The following is a 20,868-nucleotide window of genomic DNA, read 5'->3' on the forward strand; positions in this document are numbered from 1 at the left end:
GTACCTGCTGCGAGGTCCCATCGGAGCGGAGGGGACGGCCGTGGAAAGAACCGTGGGTCCTGTGCGCTGTCCTGTCTGCCCCTCACGCTCTGTTATCCCGGGCAGCACTTCCCCTCGTGCAGCTTCCGTTTCCGCATCTGTGAAATGGGGATAAGAAGGCCTGTCTCGCAGGGATGTTTGTAAGGATTAGCAGAGAGCAAGCGTGGCTGGCTGGCACGTGGTGGTGGCGCGATGGTGACCACAGGGGTTCTTTTTAGTCGCTAGAATAGTGCTCGGCACATAGTAGGCCCTCGGAAGGTAGGATGCGGGGACTGACGTTCATAGTCATGGACGGGATGAGCCGGGAGTGGGGACAGGTCCGAATAAAGCCCTGGGCCCTGGGGCGCTGAGGGCCAGGCCGCGCTCCACCTCCACTGCCCACCTCCTTTGTCAGGAGGGCACCAGCTCCAACACGGCTCATGACTGGGGGACCAGCGGCCAGGCTCCCCCGATCCAGGGCCCAGGGCTGTCAGCGGGCGTGGGCACAGCCAGCGAGCTGGACTCCGGGGCCCGCGGGGCTGCCAGGGGCTCCTGCAGGCTCCTCCCAGTGCCCGGCCTGGCTGCCACCCCACAGCTCTCACAGAAGCCTGTTAGGTGGGGAGGGCAGCCAGCGGGGCATTCCGAGCCGGGCAGGTGTGGGGGGCCAGACAGGGAGGAACTGATCGTCAGATCCAGAGCTGGGCTCGCCATCGGCAGCGTTGACGGGCTGCGTCTAAGACGGCGCGGCGGCAGCCTGCGTTGGCTCCGTGTGATGACTCGGTAGAGGGGGCAGCACAGGAGGCCTGGCGCCTGCTGTAGGGCAGCTGGTGGACCGTGGAGGCTGGGGGGAACCTCCGCTGCTCTGACCCCGTCTCCCTGCCCCACTCCTCAGAAGCACCACAAGGCTGGGGTCTTCCTAACCTTCCAGGAGCACCTGTGTTCACATGCGTGTATGCACGTTACCCCTAGTTTGGGAGCGTGAATGTCTGTAGCTCGTTTCCCACGCTAACACCTGGTCTTGAGCTCGTTCCACGTCAGGTGGGAGAGCTGCGAACGTTCTGGATACGTGGCAATTGATTTACCCAGTCCCCTCGGGAGGGACCTTGGTTCCTAATAAGTTTTGCAACAACAGACAATGCAGCAACCAAAACCCTTACAAATAACTCACACAGGGGGGATTGCTGGAGCACCACCTTAACTAGTTAATTAGTCTCGCAGTCTTCCGGCAGAGACTAATTGCTGTCCTCCAGTACATGTTCTCCTTTTCTTCCGCTGTCATAGGATCCCTGGTTTGTAGCTGGATACACAGCTGCCTGGAACAAAGACTACATTTTCCAGCCTTCCTTGCAGGTCCTGGCCAGTGGGATGTAAGTGTGTGTGCAACTTCCTTGAAGAGAAAGGATAGGCTCTTCTTTCTTGCAAACTGGGATGTGGTTGTAATGGCTGGAGTTGTAGCAGCCATCTTGAATCATCGGGGGATCTTGGAATGGGAGCCTCTCATGGCAGAGCGACAAGGTAGAAGCAGCCGAGGTCCCCGACACTAGTGCACCCGTAACAGCCCTGGACTTCCTCCTTTGGACGACTTGTTGGGTGTGAGAGAGAAGTAAACATCTGTCTTTCGTAAACCACTTTGGATTTTTCTCTCACTCATAATTGAACCTAATCTGAACCGACACACCCTTCAAAGAGGCTGTACCAGTTTTGACCCCTATGAGCACAGCCTCACCAGCGCCGTGTGCTGTTCAAATTCTCGGTTGTTCCACAAGGCCGTGCTCACATCTGTTCTGCTGGAACCACACCCCATGTGCTGAGTCTGGGTGGGAACAGACCTCATGCCGAAGAGTGGCCAGGATGTGGGGCGTTCTGGATGACGAGTCCACCATATTGGCTCCACGTTCCAATCTTACGGCCTCCTGCTGCTCAGCCTGTGGACCTTGACATCATGCCTCTCTGACCCTCGGTTTCCTCATCAGTGACACAGGGCTGCGGGTGACCGGTGGCCACGTGATATTCATTTTCCCTTCCTCAGTAACTGCATCAGGATGTTTTGAGGGTCAGTGAAGCACCAGATAGAAGGTGACATTCCTGCCCCTTTACATTCACTCAGGTGACTAAGTCCTGGTCATTGGGATGTTAGCAGGAGTATGAGACTTTCTTCAGCACAGGCTGCTTAAAGGGAGCTGACTGAGCTCGGAGATGTGCTCCTTTGTCCTCCTGCCTTTCTCCTTCCTGCTTCCTGGAATGCAGATGTGATGACTGACTCCAGCAGCCAGCTTGGATGATGAGGTGACTTTGGGAAGCTAGTCAACAAGGATGGTCAAACAGAAAGACAAAACAAGCCCCGTCCCTAATGACGATGGCACTGCCATACCAGCACAGGGCTGCTACACGATAGAACAGAATTCTCATACCCGAGAGAAAGACTATCTTGTTTACGGCAATCCCGATCCTAAGGGAAACACGTGAAAATCCTAATGTGTCCCCCAAGGGGTCACGTGAGGGAGATAGGATACTTCCAGACACCAATTTGTGCCTTTTCCTTCCTGAGCCCACCCTTCTCCCTCCCTGTCAGAGGGAGTTTGGGCCTGGGCTTACTTTCTGAGGGAGCCTGCGGCTGGTGGACGACCTCAGACTTTGTTTCCAGATGCCCTGGGCTACAGAGGCAGCAGGGGCTTGTGGGAAGACACAGGTGGGATTCCCTTTGGCACTGGGGACCAGACACGGGTGAGGCCAGGCTGCAGATAAGATGGCTCCCCTGTGGGTTTAGGGCACAGAGCGCTCAGCTGCTGCAGAGGGTCCGCCAGCCCGGGTGTGGCTCTGACGCAGTGCAGTTCGGAAACCTGCAGGTCCTGTGGCCAGGAGCACTGGAGGTGACAGGGCGACCCAGGACCGACGGTGTATGTGTCTGCTCGGCTGCTGTAATGGGTTCCATGGACGGGGGCGGGGCTTGAACCACAGACATCTGCCGCTCACAGCTCTAGAGGCCGGACGTCCAAGGTCAAGGGTCGGCTTTTCCCAAGGCCTCTGTCCTTGGCGTGCTGGCCGTGTCCTCTGCGTGTGCAAGTCCCTGGTGTCCCTGTGCCCACAAGGACACAGGCAGATTGGATTCCGGCCCACCCTGATGGCCCCATTTACATTTAATGACTCCTTCAACGCCCCCGTTTCCACATACAGTCACGTCCCGAGGTCCTGTGTTCAGGACCCCACACTGACACAATGCCCCCTTTACAGACGGAGCAGCAGAGGGACGGAGGTCACACGGCCACCAGAGGCGGATGCCATCTGACCCCAGGCCTCCAACCCTGCGCCTGCTGCCCAGACTCACAGATGCACCTCCCTCAGGGGACGGGCTCCGAGCCTCGTCGCTGGGGCCATCAGACCAAGGCGAGGGGGCTGTAGCCACTCCAGGCCAGTCTGGGGGGCGGTGCAGAGGACCCCCAGCGGGCTGCCTGGGGGTAAAGGGAGCCCCTGGCATTTGTGGCAGCGCTGGGTCCGCTCGGCCACGCGGCACCCCAGCCGGCTCCGGGTCCAGCTCCTCTGTTCCTCACCTGTGACCCTAGCAGGCCCCGCGCGGGCGGATTCCCCACCGGAACGTGGTGCTGCCGTGCCTCCTCGGCCTGCGTGCAGCCCCCAGGCCCACCCTGCGCAGGGCCTGGCACCGAGCAGCTCCCTTCCAGGCAGGACCTTGCGGGGCGCCGGAGCCGCTGCGGGGAGCGGCTGCGTCATCAGCCCGCGGAGCAGGAGCTGCGCTGGGCGCCCGAGCGTGGCCAGCATTTTATTTCTCATATTGTTTGCAGGTGGTGACTCAGCTGAACCATTCAGCAAATCAAGACCCAATCACCACCCACCGTGAAGAGTGTTTAAAGCTGGGCTGCAGGCAAGATCTCGTTAGGCACTCAGGAGGCCCCGGGACGCAGAATCAGTTCCACTTGGCCGGGGTCGAATCGGGAAGGTGGACCCAATTCCAGGGGAAGATTGGAGAGCGGCCCTGAAGACACAGTCCTCCCTGGGGCCGGGCCTGCCCGGGACGGGGGCCGAGGGCTGCCCCGAGTTGGTCTGCCTGGCATGGGTGGTAGCACCCCCCTGGAGTCATCCAACAGCCCCGGTGAGGGTGGCCTTCTGGAACATTCCTGCTTTTCCCCTTAAGATCTGACTCCAAATTCTGGCTCTCGTCATCCTCATAAACACAGGTGGCCCATGGGCAGGAAGAGGTGGGGGAGGAGAGCCAGGGCTGCCACTGTCCCCTGTGCCTGAGGAGCTTCCCACAGGCTGCGCTGAATAACTGCCGTGTGCCCTGGTGGCCGCCGTGCCGCAAGGCAGGCTGAACATGCAGGGTTTCCTTTTCTTTTCTGAGCTGGTACATGCTGCCCCCAACAGATCAGTGAGAAAGAAAGAAAAGGGGTGTCAGGGAGGCAGCCGGCGGTCTCCGCCACGAACCCCGGGACACAAAGACCATCAGTAGCTGGTGACGCACCGCCAGCTCATCTATTTTCCATTTCCCCACAGTCCCTGGATGGTGTATTGAAAACAACTTTACAAATTAAGCATCACGGATACAGCGAAAGCCCCCATGTAGCCTCCCTCCTGACTGCCCCAACCCCCAGGTAACCACTTTCCCGCCGTCTTGAACTTCGTGTTTATCGCCGCAGCACACGTATGTGCGTCCGCAAACAATGTGCTTTGAGTCAATCAACCGGCTTCATTCTGAGCTCTTCTTCCCCGACTTGCTTTTTTTCCCCTCAGTTTTGTGTGGGGGACTTCTCCTACGTTGATACTTCCTACAGCACTCTGTCGTGTAAACAGAGCATCGTCTACTTGTCAGTTCTGTCTTTCAGGTTGTTTCCAAACCGTGAAAGCGAGCGGCGTCCCAATGCACATCCCACCTCTGACTGTCTGGTTCCCACGTGCCCTCGAGGGGCTCTCGGGCGGATCCAGAGGACGGAGCTGCTGGGGTTACGGGCGTCCGCATCTGCAGCTCCAATCTTCTCCCGGTGGTCGATGGTGGCGATCAGGGCACAGGCCAGGGGCTCTCACACTGGGGTCCTCACCCCTCAGGGCTTCTGAGACCCTTCGAGGGGTCCCTGAGGTCAAAGCCATCTTCGTAGTAGTGTGAGATGTTCCAGCCTTTCTCATCCTCTCACGAGTGCACCGTAGAATTTTCCAGACCAGTGTGTGGTAACGTCATAGCTCTGACGGCCGAAGGCACGTGTGCTTTGGTTGTTATTGAAATTAAACTTTGAGTATATAATTTCGAATATGTAAATGTTGGTAGACAAAACTCCCAGCCACAAAAGCTCTTCGAGGCCCTCAATAGTTTTGTGTAAAGAAGTCCTGAGACCAAACAGCTCAGGACGGTGGGACAGACCCACGGCCTGGACCCCAGGGCGGGGCCCGGCGGGGCTGTGGCAGCTGCGTGGCTCCTCCCCACTTCCTGGGGCGCTGGTGGCACAGTGATCGCACACGTGGCTGCCGGAGATGCGCTGACCGGCCCTGCTTGTGGGCCCCCAGAGGACACTGGCGCTCCTGGAATTCTCCGCACATCTCAGAACAGCCGCAGCCTGACCCCTTGGCCGCGGGGGGTCGCTGAAGGCGCGTCACAGACCCGACCTCTCTGATCCCGTCCCGCTGGGGGCACTGAGCTTCTGAGCAGGGAATCCTTTTTGGGGCTTGGGGAGGGGCGGAGGGTGCAGAGGCAGGAAGTCAGGGAGCCTGGTGCAGGTCAGGTCCCAAGAGTGACCTTTACCCGCCGAGTCTCAGTTGCAGACGCACAGAAAAGGAACAAAGAACTTCTTTCCCTGGACCATCTGAGAGCCGTGGGCGACACGATGCCCAGCACCACGGACGCTTTTTTGTGTATTTCCCTCAAACGGACACTCCTCCTGCGTGACCACTAGGCCAGCACTCATGTCAGGAAAGCACACGGATACGACAGCACCGTCCAAGCCTCAGACCCCACACACGCTTTGCCGATGGTCCCCGTCATGTCCTTTATGGCAGAAGAATCTAGTTCAGGACCACAGGCTGCCAGGTCGCTGCCGCTGTGAGGAACCTCTTCTCCTCAACCATTCATCCATTTGTTATTTATTTATACTTATTTATTATTCAAAGGAAAACAGGGACCCTTTTGAAAGGGGGCACAATTATAATTACACAGGGACCCTAGGTATAAAGCAGGACTTTTCCCCAGAAAACTGGGAGGTGGGCTCACCTGTGACATGCCCCTCCCCAACGCCAGCTGGCCCCCTGCTAAGGAGAGCACGCTGCCGCCGCTCCAAAGGGGATCCCTGCCCCCCAGCTCCAGAAGCCAGGCCTTGAAGGGCCTCCTGACGCCGCCCACCACGCACCTCAACATCCATCCTGTCACCAGGTCTTGTGCATTCTACTTCCAGCTATGGCGTCATCCACGCTGCCACCCCACCCCTCCCATCCCCTTTGCAGGCTGAAGCCAGAGGCTCTTTAAAAATGCAGCTCCGATTCTGTCCCTCCGTGCCCTCCCCCGGTCCCCACCCCTGGCTCCCAGAGGCCTCAGCAAGACCCCCAGAGGCCCCGCCCTCCTCACCTGCCTTACCTGGAGCCTACCTCCCTGGCTGGGCTCCAGCACCCTGGTCTGTGGGCCCCTGTGACTCCGAGCTTCCCAGCGCTAACCTGCCAGACACTGACGGAAGGAGATCGCTCATGGCTGTGAATTTTTATGGTTACTGAGTCATATTGTTGTACAGCCACTGAGTTAAATTCATCAGGAATTGTATGGGGTATTATTTTGGCTCCAGCTGTGAACTCTAATTCAGCTTGGCGACGTGGCCTGGGAACTTCCCACCCAACACTAGAATCATTGGCCTCCACGCGCTCTTCTTGCTGCCCCTCCCGCCGGGGCTCACCCGCCAACAACATCAACAACCCAAAGGCCTGGTCCGGGAAACAAAGTCTCAATCAGGCGCTGTATTTAGCCCTCTCAGGCATGACACCTGATACATTGGTGTAAAAGACCCAGCTCGGGCTTCCCTGGTGGCACAGTGGTTAAGAATCCGCCTGCCAATGCAAGGGACACGGGTTCGAGCCCTGGTCCAGGAAGATCCCACATGCCGCGGAGCAACTAAGCCCATGCGCCATGACTACTGAGCCCACGCGCCTAGAGCCCGTGCTCCGCAACAAGAGAAGCCACCGCAATGAGAAGCCCACGCACCGCAACAAAGAGTAGCCCCCGCTCGCCGCAACTAGAGAAAGCCTGCGCACAGCAACGAAGACACAACGCAGCCAAAGATAAATACATTTTTTAAAAAAAGACCCAAGATTCATTTACATATTTGAAAACGTTTTATTTGGAATTTTAGTGCACATTCAGTATTGTCATCTTTATTTATTTATTTATTTAGGCTGCACTCAGGTGTCTGCAGAAGAGCCACGTGTGTAGCTCCTGCCCCGCGCGCCAGGCTGCTGGAAGGTCCTGCCCCTCCGGTGGCCCCCTTAATCCTTGAGACATTGAATTCCCCAGGTGCTATTATTGTCCCTATTTTACAGACGATAAAACTGAGGCTCAGAGGTTTGGTGACCTGGCCAAGCTCCTACCACTGGAAAGTGGTGGAGCTGTGGTTCTGACCCAGGCAGTGGGGCCCAGGCCCGTGCTCTCCACCACTGTATTATGCTGCCTCTCCTTCATGCACTGCCTTTGTAGAGCTGAATCTATTTGTGATGGTATCTGGTTACTGCGATTTCTGTTGGGGGCCCCAACACAAGGCCCTGTCCTTGGTAAGTGGTCAATATATATTGGTTGAATGAATAAATTAATGAAATGATCCCTTAAGTGATCAAAATATCCTCATCCTAAGTTCCCTCTCATGGAATGAAGGGATATGACCAGAGCACTGACAGACAATGGATGCTCAGAGGGCAGAGATGGGTCATCCTGGGCCAGCCTTGCCAGTGGGAGCCAGGGAAGGCTGCCCTGAGGAGGTGACACTGGGATAAGTTTTGCAGGATGAGTAGGAGTTCACTGGAGCATAGACATCCAGCCTGATAGCACCTGGGGCTGGAAGCATCACCTGTGGTGAAGGTTCGGGCTCAGCTTCAAACAACCTCCCTTCATTGCAGGTGCCTCTGCCTCCACACGGGAGGCCGGCCCGAGAGCACAGAGCAAACCAGAACGAAGGGACAGATGGAGATTCCGGACGACTTCTTTCAATGCTCGCATCCACATGGGCCTGAGGTCCTGGACTTGCATGACATGGGCTTCTCCCCGTGTCGTAAGGCCAGCCTGGCTGGGTGTCTGACCCTGGTTACCGGGAGGATCCAGGGCAGAGGAGAGCTGGCCCAGCTCAGGGGCCAGGGTGAGGTCTGCAGCCCCTCCAGTGCTGAGTCCGGAGGGAAGGGCAGCTGCAGGTGCGGAGACACTGGTGTATTCTCCCAGCTCTCGGGCAGAGGAGGCAGTTCTGAGCGGTTCTGAGACAGGGTAGAGGGCAAGCACACACGCCCAGTGTGCAAAGCCGCTGCAGCTGCAGGTTTGCGGGGGAACCTGCATGAGCCTGTGGGCACCGGCCCAGAGACACACAACAGAAACACACACATTTCAAAAATGTGCAGCTCTCCCCACAAAAAAGTACACGCCCCTTGAGCTAGAAATTCCACTTCTGGGAAGCTTCCCGAAGGACAGAATGAAGGATGTGGGCTGAGACTCAGCTTCAGGGAGTTTCCCCGCAGCGCAGCTCATAAGCTGGCAGCACTCTGGATTCCAACGTGGCAGGAGAGCACGACGGCGCTCAGCCCTCGGACCACATGCAGGCAGTTCCCTTCCTCGGGAAGAGGAGCCTTGTTTACTGTCACGTGAAGAAAAGGCCGCAGCTTAAGAACAGTCTAAATGCTCTGAGCCCATTTGGGGAAAGCAAGTCAGGACCAGTGAGGAAGCAGGTCTGGGTGTAATCGGGGTGGTCTCTGAGTCCAGAGGGCTGTGGGGCTTTCTGTCCCCACAGGAAGCGAGTGATGCTTTGCGGGTGAGAAAAACAAACCCGAGTTTGAAGATGAATATGAATTCTGCACACACCTACCCTCCCATGTGCGACCCTGAGTTGTGAATAAAGACTGAGGTCACAACATTGCCTTAAAGGCAGGTGGCTGGGGCAGCCGTGGTGTCCAGCGGGGACGCTGCTGCCATTGTGACCAGGGAGGGGCCCCAGGTACCCCGGGTGAGGAAGAGACTCCACGATACAGTAAGTGGGAACAAAAGCAGAACAGTGTTTATGGCGCGTGATCATTTTGTATAAGCCAGTCTTCATGCACGCAGAAACATAAACCATCTCTGGGAGGACCTGCAGGACACACGACGGCCCATGTCTGGGGCGGGGACAGGTGTCCGGGATCAGGGTGGAAAAAGTGAGGCTCGTGGAAGCTGCAAACCCGTCCACACCTTGAATCAAAACGTTATTTGCGGGCTTCCCTGGTGGCGCAGTGGTTGAGAATCTGCCTGCCAATGCAGGGGACACGGGTTCGAGCCCTGGTCTGGGAAGATCCCACATGCCGCGGAGCAACTAGGCCCGTGAGCCACAGCTGCTGAGCCTGCGCGTCTGGAGCCTGTGCTCCGCAACAAGAGAGGCCGCGACAGTGAGAGGCCCGCGCACCGCGATGAAGAGTGGCCCCCGCTTGCCGCAACTAGAGAAAGCCCTCGCACAGAAACGAAGACCCAACACAGCCATAAATAAATAAATAAATAAAATTTTAAAAAAACACGTTATTTGCATGTGCTCTCCGTTTGAAAGCATGATTGAAACATTAAGGAAAAAGGAAGCACACGTGTCTTAGGTTAGCACACAGCAAGGGCGTCCGAACACGTGAGCACGGGCACCTGCTTACCCCAATGCCCGAGTGGCGCCCGGCGGGCCCACACGTGCTCTCTGTGCCAGGCTCAGCTCGGGTGGGGCCGGGGGGCGGGCAGCAGCGAGCAGTGGCCGCCCAGAGCTCTGCCTCTTCAATTCCCTCTGGCTGAGCTGCCAATTTTCTGCTAGGCTGGCCCGGCGGCTGCAGAGCCGCTTCTGTCAACCAACTGCACCGAAGAGCAGAGCAATTAGGCAATTAAACTGTTTTAAATGGAATTCAGAGCCCTGATGTCTCTCTGGGAGGGTGGCCTCGTGGCCTCACCTCTGCCCTGCGTGGTGGGCAGGGGAGCAGGGGGTGAAAGGGCAGGGCTGGCGACAGACTCCAGAGACAGACACTCAGACCCGCGGCCCCTCCCGGCTCGTCCCCGCACACAGGAGCCGGTAGGCCCTGCGCTCATCCACGCACTCATGTATTTAACAAACGCCCAGCATGTGCCAGGCGCCGTCCCAGGCACTGGGATCCACAAAGTCCTCGTCCTCCGGAGCCAGGGACACAGATAACAAAGAAATCAGCGAGACAATTCCAGGATGAAATGGGAAGATGGGAAAGGGAACGGGTGGGGAACAGGACCAGCTGGAGTGGTCAGGCCTCTCCAAGGAGGTCACATTCCTGCTCTGAAGCTGGGGATGGGAAGATGCAGACACAGAGCTTTCCAGAGAGCAGGAACAGTAAGTGAAAAGGCCCTGAGGTAGGCCCAGTCTCGGCTAATTCAGGCAAGACCAGAGGTTAACACGGCCAAAGCAGGGAGCAAAGAGGAGAGACGGGCTGGAGCCTGCCTGTGGGCTGGCACCGTCCCGTGAAGCTCAGAGCGCTCGTGTGGAAGGGGCGTGTTATCCATGTCGGCGCTGGGAGGGAAGGGGAGTCACCCGACACGGCGACCAGGCCCGCGCAGCCTGAAGCCCGGCGCCAGGTGCTCTGGCCTCCACGTGCCCGTGCGGCTTCCCTGACAGAGGAGCAGGTGGCCCCCAGGGCAGAGCCAGGGGTGCGGAAGCGCAACTGCGGAGTGAGGAGGAGCTTTTTAACGGAACCAACTGGCCATGGAATCCCCTCCTTGTAAGGTGGTGAGCTTCCTGTCCTGGGAGGTAGGGCAACCCGTCGAGAGGTTTCTATAGAGGGAACTCCAGTGCTGAGCAGGGTGGGACCGCGTCTGTTTTCCACCTGGCCTGGGGGCGTCTTGGGGACTTGATGGGCAGCATGCCCGCCAGCGTGTGATGCCGGGCGAGGCCCTGACCTCTCCAGGCCTCCGTCTCCTCAGCGATAAAAGACAGGCAACAGTGGTACTTGCTCAGCACGTGCAAACCCTAGAACAGAGCCCAGCTCGAGGCGCAGCCCATGCTGGGGAGCTGCTGCATTACTTCAGCAGCCCGTGGGCTCCCATCCACTTATTCTTCTCCTTTTTTTTGATTTGAAAACTTCGAAACATGTATATGGTAAAAATAAATAAAGAAAATACTAATCCACCCATCCAAACGGATCAATGGTGAAGGGTGTCTCCCTCCAGCCCTGGCCGAGCTCCTCCCAGAGGCCACCGCGGCAGCATCTTGTGGGGAGGGGTTGTCCTTCCAAAGCAACTCCACACATCAGGGAACGTGCCTTTCCCCCACAGACCGTAGCATCCTGTACACACTCTCCTGTGCTCGGCTCCTTTCCCTCGCTCCAACAAAGCCATATGCACTGACTTTAAAGTATTAAACTTCTGACTAGAACATACATCCTCTCAGGGCTTCAAAGCTGCAATGATCAACACTGAGTACTCTCTCTCCTCCCTGCACCTGACTGCCACTGCCCAGATGGGTACACGCCTGCTCGGTTTCTTAGGGATCCTTCTAGCGTTTCTTTACACAAGTACAAACACATACCAACAGGCCTCTTACTCCCACACCCAGTTCTGCACGTCGGTTTTATCCCTTAACATCTACCGGCACGTAGATTTCCCCTTACCTGCCAGGAGTCTCCTTGTTGCTGTTAACAGCTGCGTACTATTCCCCCGGGGGCGTCCGAGGCAGAGTTTCCATATGGCTCCTGGGTGGGTTGTGATTTCACCATCACAAACACAGCAGCAGTGGCCCTCCTGATGTAACCTTGGCAACATGGTACCCAGCTGTGCCTGCAGGGGCCAGGGTTGGCGTGGGTTGCTGGGTCAGGGGGAAAGCCTGATGGACAAACAGCATCCCCTCCTGAGGGTGCCTGCTGTGTGCTCCCACCAGTGACACGGCAGGGACCTGTTTCCCACGGCGTCGCCAAGTCAGTGTGTGCGCACCTGATGGAGGTGCGTGCGTACTGGTGGGAAGCAGGGTTTCTCTGGGTCCTTTATTTCCGTTTCTCTTATCACACGTGAAGTTGGGCATTTGTCACATTGGTTCAGGGCCTTTGAGTTTCCTTTTTTAAAAACCATTAATGTTTTCTCCCCATTTTTTATTGGGTTGTCTCTTCTTGATTTCTAGGACCTCTTCATATATTGGTTAAATGAGACCAGACTATGGCCTGTGGGCTAAATCAGGCCCACTGGCTTATTATGTTTTTAATAAACAAAATTCCTCTGGAGCACAGTTGAGTAGAGCCTGTGGCCTGCAAGCAGACAGTATTTACCACGTGGCCCTTTACAGGGAAAGTATGCTGATTCCCATATTAGACTTATGTGATGTGAGTTGCAAACACTTTCCCCAGTTTGTCATTTATCTTTTGACTTTTTTTTTTCCTTTTGTTTTAAGTGCATTTTAAATTTTTAGCTGTCCGGACATCTTTTCATAGGCTAAAAGCTGCTTGACTTTGGAGGGTCCTTACTTCTCAAAATGCACGATCTTTACGTTGCAGACTCTGCAGTTCAGTGTCACTTGTGTTTCGCTCCAGAGCTAAGAGAAAGTGAACGAAAAAGGCAGATTTAGACGAAAACTGTCTAGAAATTGTTGGAGAATTTAGCACTTGCACTCTTCCGGCAGGGGGTTTAACGGTCTGAGAGGTGAAGTCGCTAAGGCAGGTGCGGGTACGATGACCCCTTCTTACAGACGAGGAAACTGAGGCTCAGAGGTTGTGCAGCCTGCAGGCCTGCGTGGACAGCGCCGCCACTCCCACTGGGTGACCCTGGCCCGCCCCTCTGTGAACGAGACCCAGGGCAGGAGAGGCTGTCCGAGGGGACAGGGCGCGCCTCCTCCTCGCGCTCGCCTCGCAGCCCTGCGTGGGTCCCACGTCCTGCGCCCCCCGCGGCCCCGCAGCCCTCCCGGTGCAGAGCGGCGCGATGCTTGGCGCGGCCGGCAGGGGGCGGTGTCGCACCGGTCACGGCGCGCTCGGTCGGTCCGCTAGCTCTGCCGCGGGGCTGCAGGGCTGCGGGGCTGCGGGGCTGCAGCTGACAGGGCAGAGCCGGGCCCAGGCCCACGGACCCTCCGCTCGGACCCCGCAGGTCGGGCAGGCGCGCTTCTGCCCTTGTGCACCGGCACCGCCCTGCTGCGCCCTTGGCACCCCGGCCTGTGTCCGCACCCCGGTCGCCACCTGGTATCCCACCCAGGTCCCAGCCTGTGCCCCACCCCACCTCGCGCCCACACCCCCAGACCCCAGCCCGTTCCCTCCACCGGCCCCTAGGTCCTCCCTCCGGCTTCATCTTCTTGCCTGGAGCTGTGGGCTTGGAGTCAGAGCCAGGGCAGGGCGGGGCCTGCCGCGGGCCTCACAGTGAAACAGCACCGCCCCCCCCCCAACCGCTGAGCTGCCTTGGAACCCACCGGGGGCTCCTGTCACCTTAAAATAGAATCCCGATGCGGTGGCTTGCAGACCTGCAGAGGCCCTGCCCGGCTGACGTCACCTCCTCCGCCAACTTCTCCTGAGGTCCGCACATCGCTCTTCTGCCTTCTTGCCGCACATCGCTCTTCTGCCTTCTTGCCGTTTCCAGCACAGTCTCAAAGCTCCCTGCGCAGGCACTACCTGCCCTCCCCCGATGCCCTTCCCGGGACTCCCCCGCCCCCGCCCCACCCCTTTCTAACGTACCTTCCTCAGGACGCTCCTCCCCGCGGGATCTCCAGTAGCCCCAATTCCTACCTGCATGTTTCTGCTTTGCATGACCCCTCCCCCCAATACACACACCCCTAGGAGACCTGGGGCAGCCCCTCCCAGTCTCGGTCTCCACTGGCCGGCTCTCCACAGCGGACCAGGGTGCATGGCACATGGCAGGGACTCACTAAGTCAGGGGTGAAGGTGACCTCAAGCTGGGACTCTGCCGCTCAGGCAAGTAGATGCTTGATCAGGTGGCCTGGAGCCCGGCCTTCTCTGGAAGCTGGCCTCCATGCCACAGTCTGGGACACTGGCCATGACCTTGGCCTGAGCCCTTGGGGAAGGGGACACAGGTCAGTTCAGGACTCACAGCTCTTGCTCACACTTCCTGAGTGCTTACTATGTGCTACGCGCTTTCCTCGACCCGTCTGATGGCATCTCATAATAACCCCATGAATTACGGCTCCATATTATGGATGGGGAAACTGAGTCTCAGAGAGGTTAAGCCACCTGCCCAAGGTCACACAGGTGGAAGCAGAGGTGGCTGAGTTTGAATCCAGAGATGAACTGCTTCTCTCCTGAGACAACAGGTGCGTGAGCTAGGGGAGGCCTCCAAGGGCATCACAACGACCACCCCAGGGAACAGCCGGGCAAACTGAGGCTGCTGCCATCGCAGAGGTAAACAGAGGCAGGCTGGGGCTCGGGGCCAGGGCTTCTGGGAACGGATGCACACCTTTACAGCGCCCCTCCAGGACTCTGGGAACAACTAGCCGAGTGGTCCTCAGTGTCCCCTCAGGGTTGGCCCCCTCGGAGGTCTCTGGCTGTAGGGGCCTCTGGATCCACGTCTTGGAAGCCTGGGGGTGGGATTCTGGGGCAGGAAAGTGAGCAGACAGCAGTGGGATCACAGGGGCGGGGGGTGAGGTTGTGATTCCCTCAGAGAATCCCTAGCGTACGTGCCCCTCGTCAGCGGAGCAGCCAGTGGGACCAACCAGAGGCGGCCTAGGGCGGCAACCTCAGATGCTGCATGGCAGGGGGCGGGGGGGCAGAGACGAGGGACAAGGCCAAGTGTGACGCAGGCAGGCTGGGGCCGGGCCCGACCAGAGCCTCTCCCCTCTCCCACCTGAAGGGGGACTGTGTAGGCCAGCGGGTGTGAGAGGGCCGGGAGGGCTGTGCACGGTCGTGGGAGTGGGTCGCAGCAGGCCCCACCCTCCAGGCTCCCAGCGCACTCCGCACGAAGTCCAGACTCTTCCACCGTGGTGACCAGGCCCTACCCGAGGGTGGGTGAGCTGCCTCTGGGCCGGGCTTTATCTTGTTCACCCCAGGGTCCCCAGAGCCGAGCTGGGCGCCCTCGGCTGCACTGTAGCTTCTCAGTGAGTGAATGAATGAATGAATGAATGAGTGGATGGGTGGGGTGGCTGGGGATGGCGGCTGCTCTCCTTCCCTGGGGATCCAATTAGTGGAAAGTCCCTGCGTGCCAGCGTAAAAGCCGGCTGGCCTCCCCAGCAGCCGAGGTCCATCTGGAGGCTTTGTTCAAAGATACTGAACTCGTTTGCTCAGCTGTACCACCACGGTGGGCACAGCTCTCCCGGGGCTGCAGCCCCGTCCTGCCTGGTGCTGCTGGGCCCTGCAAGGAGAAGTGTGGATTTAGGACCGGCTGGTCCAAGATCACGGGTCCTCGGGCTGACAGACCCTGGGGTTCAGCCCTTCCCTGGAGGCTCAGAGAGGGCAGGGGACCTGCCCGCAGTCACACAGTGAGGCTGGGACCAGGGCTGCATGAAGAGAGGGGCGGGGACAGGCTCAAAAGGCAGCTGGAGTGGCCCCTGACCAGCCTTGTCAGTGGCGGGGAGTGAGGGCGCCCGAGGCAGCGACACTGAACCTAGACCTGAAGGACGAGGGGGACCACGGACAGCACGGCAAAGATCCGGAGGAGAGTGGGAGCAGAGAGCCTTGGGGAAGGGCAGCTAGTCTGTGAGGCTGCTGTGTGATGGGGAGGGGGCTTGGGCATGAGGCCGCAGGGCCTAAGAGGCCTGGACCACCGGGCTGAGGATGTGGGCTTGGTCCTGAGGCCCCAAGCAGCCACTGAAGGACTGAGATATTGCCCCTTGGCAGCCTTGTGGATGGAGGGGGCGGGGGATGGGGCTGTGATTGGGAAGAGGGGCCCTGGCCTGAGCTAGGGCAGGAGGGGGCTCAGTCTGTCACCCCCCAAGAGGACAGACATCCCTGTGCCCTGCCACCTAGACCCCCAGCCCCCCTTCCCCGTCACCCTGGTCTGTGTCTCAGGGCCCCAGGGTCGTGTGCACGGCGAGGAAGAGGGACAGCTGCATGGTCTAGTGGTCTGTTACCCACCCTGTTGAGTCCTGCAGCTTCATTAATGCTGCAATGAACTTCTTTGTTTCTCTCCCCACTCCTCCTCTGCTGAAAACAGAAGGAAAATGGAAGTATGACTGAGTGAATGAATGAGGAAATTCAGGAAGCCTAGGACCAGTGGGGTCTCCCCAGCTCTCCCCTCTCCTCCTCCCCACACCCGGTCTCCAAAGAAACCCTGACACCTCCACCTGCAGCCTCTCTCCCCACCCCACTGTTACCCCTGCTCTGAACTGCCCCCTCCCTCTCCACTGGGTTGTTGACACACCCTGCTCCTGCCCCTGCTCCCCTGGCAGCCAGAGGGGTCAGATCCACACCCGCCGTGCTCCCCTTCCTCAGAGGAAAAGCCCACGCCATCTGTCCCCGTACCTCTCACTTCAGCCACACTTATCCCTCTCCCACTCAGCCTCAGACGTGCCAGGCCAGCCTTGCCCCGAGGCCTTTGCACCTGCTGTCCCCCGTGCTTGGATGATGTTCCCCGGGGCCCCATCGGCCCCTTTGCTTCCCTTGAGTCTCTGCCCTAAAGTTCAGAGACGCCTTCCCCGACCCCCGTCTGTCACACTCTCTCCCCTCTACCTCGTGGTTTTACATTTTTGCTCCAGGACAGCACCCGGGACCCATCGCCGGGTGGATAAATAGATGCTGTGTCCCTGTGTCCTGCCTGTGTGTGGAGCTGAGGCCCGAGTGCGGCGGTGGCCCTGTGCCCGCGACCTGCCCCCGTGTGCTGTGTGTCTCCCTCGGCTGCGGCCAAGCTGGGGTGGTTTAGGCAGAGCGCTTTGCCTCGGTGTTGAAAGGAGAGGCTGTGCTGGGACGGTGGCCTTGGTGACAGCCGCTGTCCCTGGGTGCAGGAGGGGCCTGTCACAATATTTGTTTAACAGGCTGGCATGCTGAGCCAGGCTGCAAACACAGCGCTGCTAAGGGGGGCAGCCTCCTGCCGCCGGGCTCCCTGGCGGTGCTAGGGACACAGTGCCCAGGATCCAGCGTCTGCCTGGCTGCCCTGGGGCGGGGCGCCCGTGACCCTCGCAGCCCCCGCCTCCCCGCCCCCTTCCAGCCCAGGCCCCCTCTGCTCCAGCACCCACAGCCATCTGCTTGAGCCCCTGGAAAGGCTCCCCTTGACCCTGGCTCCCCAAGGCGCTGGGGCGGGCCCAGCACTCTCAGCTTCTGAAGGCCTCGGCGGGGATGTCCTGCCGCACAGGCCCCTCGGGACTCGGCCAGGCCCTGGGCCACCAGGCTGCCTGCCTCTCACCGCAGGACAAGAAGGGGAGGACCTGCTCTGGACGGGGCTCCTGCGGGGGGGGAGCGGGGGGCGGGGAGGCGCGAGGCCAGCCATTTGTTTATTGGAAAGTCTCTTTCTTGTCTGTCTGCCTGGGTGTCCCTCTGTCCGGGAATCCCTGGTGAGCCAGACCCTGGGCTGGCATCTGGACACAGACTGGGCACTCAGAGAAACCCAATTCACAGGTGGGGCTGCTGAGGTCCACCGAGACCACCCAGCGCTCGCCCAGCCTGCACCCCGTCCTGCCCCACCCCACGCTGCTCCTGTGGGGTGGGGGGCCTCCACATCTGCACCCCCTGCTCTGCTCTGCCCGCCTGAACCCATCCCCTGATCGGCAGCCCCCTGGGCACAAGCCGCGGCCCCAGCGCCCCCTCCTGGCACGACTCCCCCGCCTGGCACTCCTGCAGCCACAGTTTAGCACGTAGTTATACACTCTGCTCACCAATGATCCTCGACTTGCGTGAGCTCCTGGAGGTAGGCGGCGCTCTCAGCCTCTGGCACAGCCTCCGTGAGGCCGGCCTCCTGCCGCCTGGGCCGGGGGGCCAGGCCCGCAGCCTGGAGCCCACGGTGTCCCACTGGTGGCCACGGGCACAGGACCGAGGCAGCCCATCCACTCCCTTTACAAGTGTCCATCTGCCCCCCACCCCGTCCCTGCCCCCCTGGGGCCCCCCGGGGAGTGGGCTGAGGCCACCTGCAGCCAGCGGCAGGCCAACCGCCCCCAGTTCCTCCTGAGCACCCTCACCCCCAAAGCCCGCGGCCAAGCCAGTGGCGGCGCCTCCCGACCCTGCCCCAGACGCACGCAGAATCGCCCCCGCCAGCTCCACGCCGTCACCCGAGCCCAAGCGGCCTCCCTCCCACGGGATGACGGGGCTCCTCCTGGGACCCCCCCGCACCCCCAGGCCCCCAGCAGTCCATCCTCCACCCACAGCCAGAGGAAGTACAACGTCCCTCCCAAACTGCTCCACATGGCAAAAGGTAACGGGACAGAACCTGCCACCCACCCACACTCCACGCTCCGGGCCGAGGCCGGGGGCAGGCGGCCCCGGGACGGGTGGAGGAGGGCAGACCGTTCACCTCTGACGGCTAGACTGGGGAAGCGCCTGCGGGATCTGGGGAAAGACTCGGCTCTGGGCTCCACGGTGCCCCCCCGGCCTGGTCCGTCCACTGACTGTGCCCCTGGGCCGGGACCCCCAGGAAGGTTCAGGATGAAGCCCTGAACCTTCATCCTCACCTGGGGGTCCCAAGGCCCAGGGCACAAGGGAGCCCGCATGGGGGGGCAGCTGTTTGTGCAGGGCCCCCGGGAGGAGGTGGGGCTGGCCGGGGGGCAGGCGGCATCCTCCGGCAGGGCAGCCCTTAACCCCTGACTTTCAGCTCCTTCCGGCGAGAGGCCTCTTTGTCCTTGCTCCCCCCTTGCTCTTGACCTCCGTCCTCTCCTCTCCTGCTTCCGCCCCACCACCTGGACCTCTCGGCTCTGCCCTCTTCAGACTCCCCTTTGCCTCTGAGAGAAGGTCCCAGCCCACAGTCAAGGCCCTCAGCGACCCGCCTGCCCTGCCTCTCCCCAGCCACTCCATACCCCGCCCCTGTGGAATCCTACGCTGCTTGAAAACCAGCTAAAACCTGACAGCAGAGGGTCCCGGCAGACAGGACCTTAACCAGCGCTCAAGGTCAACACGCCTGTGTCTCAGGACCCCTGATGTGAGGTGATGGGGGCGCCCGTCTCTGGGTCTTCTGTCCGCAAAACCACCACTTGGTGGAATCGCGAGAAAGTGACAGACAAACGCAAGCTGAGGGACGGATGTCCTACAGAGTAACCGGGCCGCGCTCTTCCAGAGGGTCAACGGGCCCTGAGGGACTCGTGCAGGACGAGCCCGGAGGGACCAGGAGGCCAGGTGGGGTCCTGCACGGGACCCCGGGCCAGAAAGAGGACGCGGTGGGAGACCTGGGGAACCTTCAGTCAGCAGTGTCCACCGACTTCATTTCTTAGCCACGATCAACGCACCCGGTCACGTAGCACATTCGGGAAGCTCCTAGCTTTGTGACTCCTTGGTCAAACTGAAGTTATTTCAAAAGGAAAAGTTTAGGAACTCCAGATGCTTAAAAATTCGTTGTTGTGGTTCTCACTGTAGCACAATACATGCTCAGTGAAATAACTCAAATCAGCAGAGACTCGAGGTGCCGTCGGCACCGCCTGACCCGGGAGAAGCCCTTGGGTTTCCGCACCTGTGCATAAATTACTGCCATTCCTCTGTTTCATCACGGATGTAAGCACACTCTGTCCCGCCAGCGCTAAGGGGCGCGGAGAAACTGGTTTGCTGGGAACACAGAGGTGGTGGCCCTGCGGGGAGAGGCCTGGCACAGGCAGGGGCAGGGGGCAGGCAGGAAGGACTCCAAGACCCCCGGCCCCAAGCCCCAGCATTTCCATGTCAGCGAGGGGTCTGCCATCCAACCCGTTGCCTGAGCTGGAATCCCAGAGCCCGCACGAGGCCTGCTCCTCCCTCGTCTGCCCCATCCGAGCCCAGGCACAGGAACCCACACCTGCTGTGCAGCTGGACCTGCCCCCGCTCTTTGTCCCCACAGAGGTGCCCGGGTTCCCGGTGCCCCTGCCAGGCCTCGGCCCAGAACTCACAGCACTTCCCAGCCTGGATCCTGCTGTGTCTCCCGCTGTACTGAAAACAAAGGTGAACTCCTGAGCCAGCAGGGACCCCGACACTCTGCCACATTCATGGTGCACCAGCCACCCCGGCCCCGCCCTGGCTCTGTCCTCAGGACCTTTGCACATGCTTCGAATCTCCCTATGTCTGTTGCAGGGCACCCCCAACTAGGTGAGGCCTCCTGCTACAAGCACCATGTGTTCAGTTTCTACTAAACGTTCACAAGGGCAGGACAGGCTGCTTTCCTGAGTGCAGGATGCCCAAGCACCCAGTCAGTATTCCTGTAAGGCATGGGTGGGGTGCAGTGAGGGCGGGTCCAGGGTCTCCCCTCGTGAGGGATACGACCGAGGGGCAGGCCCTGGACTCGGGGGGAATGTGGCCCTGCAGGTGGAGGTGACGTCTGAGATGGGGGCGGGGCAGGCGGGTCGGAGGTGCACCTGAGGGCAAGGCGGTGTGGACAGGGCTGACGGCCACCTTTCGGGGTGTCCCTCTGGTGTCTCTGGCCCTGGTCAAGGCAGCGTGGAAGGCCCCTCCACCTCCCGCAGTGCCAGCGTGTGACCGAGTGCCTGGCGTGCCTCCGTGCTTGCTTGTGTGAATCAGACCTGCGTGTCGCGTGTGACTGTGCATCCTGTGCGGGGGTGTGTGTATTTGTGTGCAAGCGTGTGATTGTTTTGGTTTGGTTTGGTTTGATGGGTGTGGATGTGATTCTGGGGGCCTGTC

The 20,868-nt window shown here is 59.8% G+C and overlaps 2 long non-coding RNA genes across 2 annotated transcripts; both read right to left on the reverse strand.

Annotated features, from left to right (window-relative positions):
• Positions 1-13: 13 nt before the first annotated feature.
• Positions 14-13,804, reverse strand: LOC133095629 (uncharacterized). The gene is made up of 4 exons (XR_009701644.1): positions 13,612-13,804; positions 12,667-12,734; positions 11,824-11,989; positions 14-137 (listed from the first exon to the last, which is right to left on the reverse strand). It is a non-coding gene; the product is annotated as an uncharacterized LOC133095629 (long non-coding RNA).
• Positions 13,805-14,023: 219 nt separating this feature from the next.
• On the reverse strand, positions 14,024-16,277 carry LOC133094870 (uncharacterized). The gene is made up of 3 exons (XR_009701519.1): positions 16,207-16,277; positions 14,594-15,484; positions 14,024-14,194 (listed from the first exon to the last, which is right to left on the reverse strand). It is a non-coding gene; the product is annotated as an uncharacterized LOC133094870 (long non-coding RNA).
• Positions 16,278-20,868: the final 4,591 nt, after the last annotated feature.

This window comes from Eubalaena glacialis, chromosome 7, assembly GCF_028564815.1.
Source record: "Eubalaena glacialis isolate mEubGla1 chromosome 7, mEubGla1.1.hap2.+ XY, whole genome shotgun sequence".
NCBI classification, from domain to species: Eukaryota; Metazoa; Chordata; class Mammalia; order Artiodactyla; family Balaenidae; genus Eubalaena; species Eubalaena glacialis.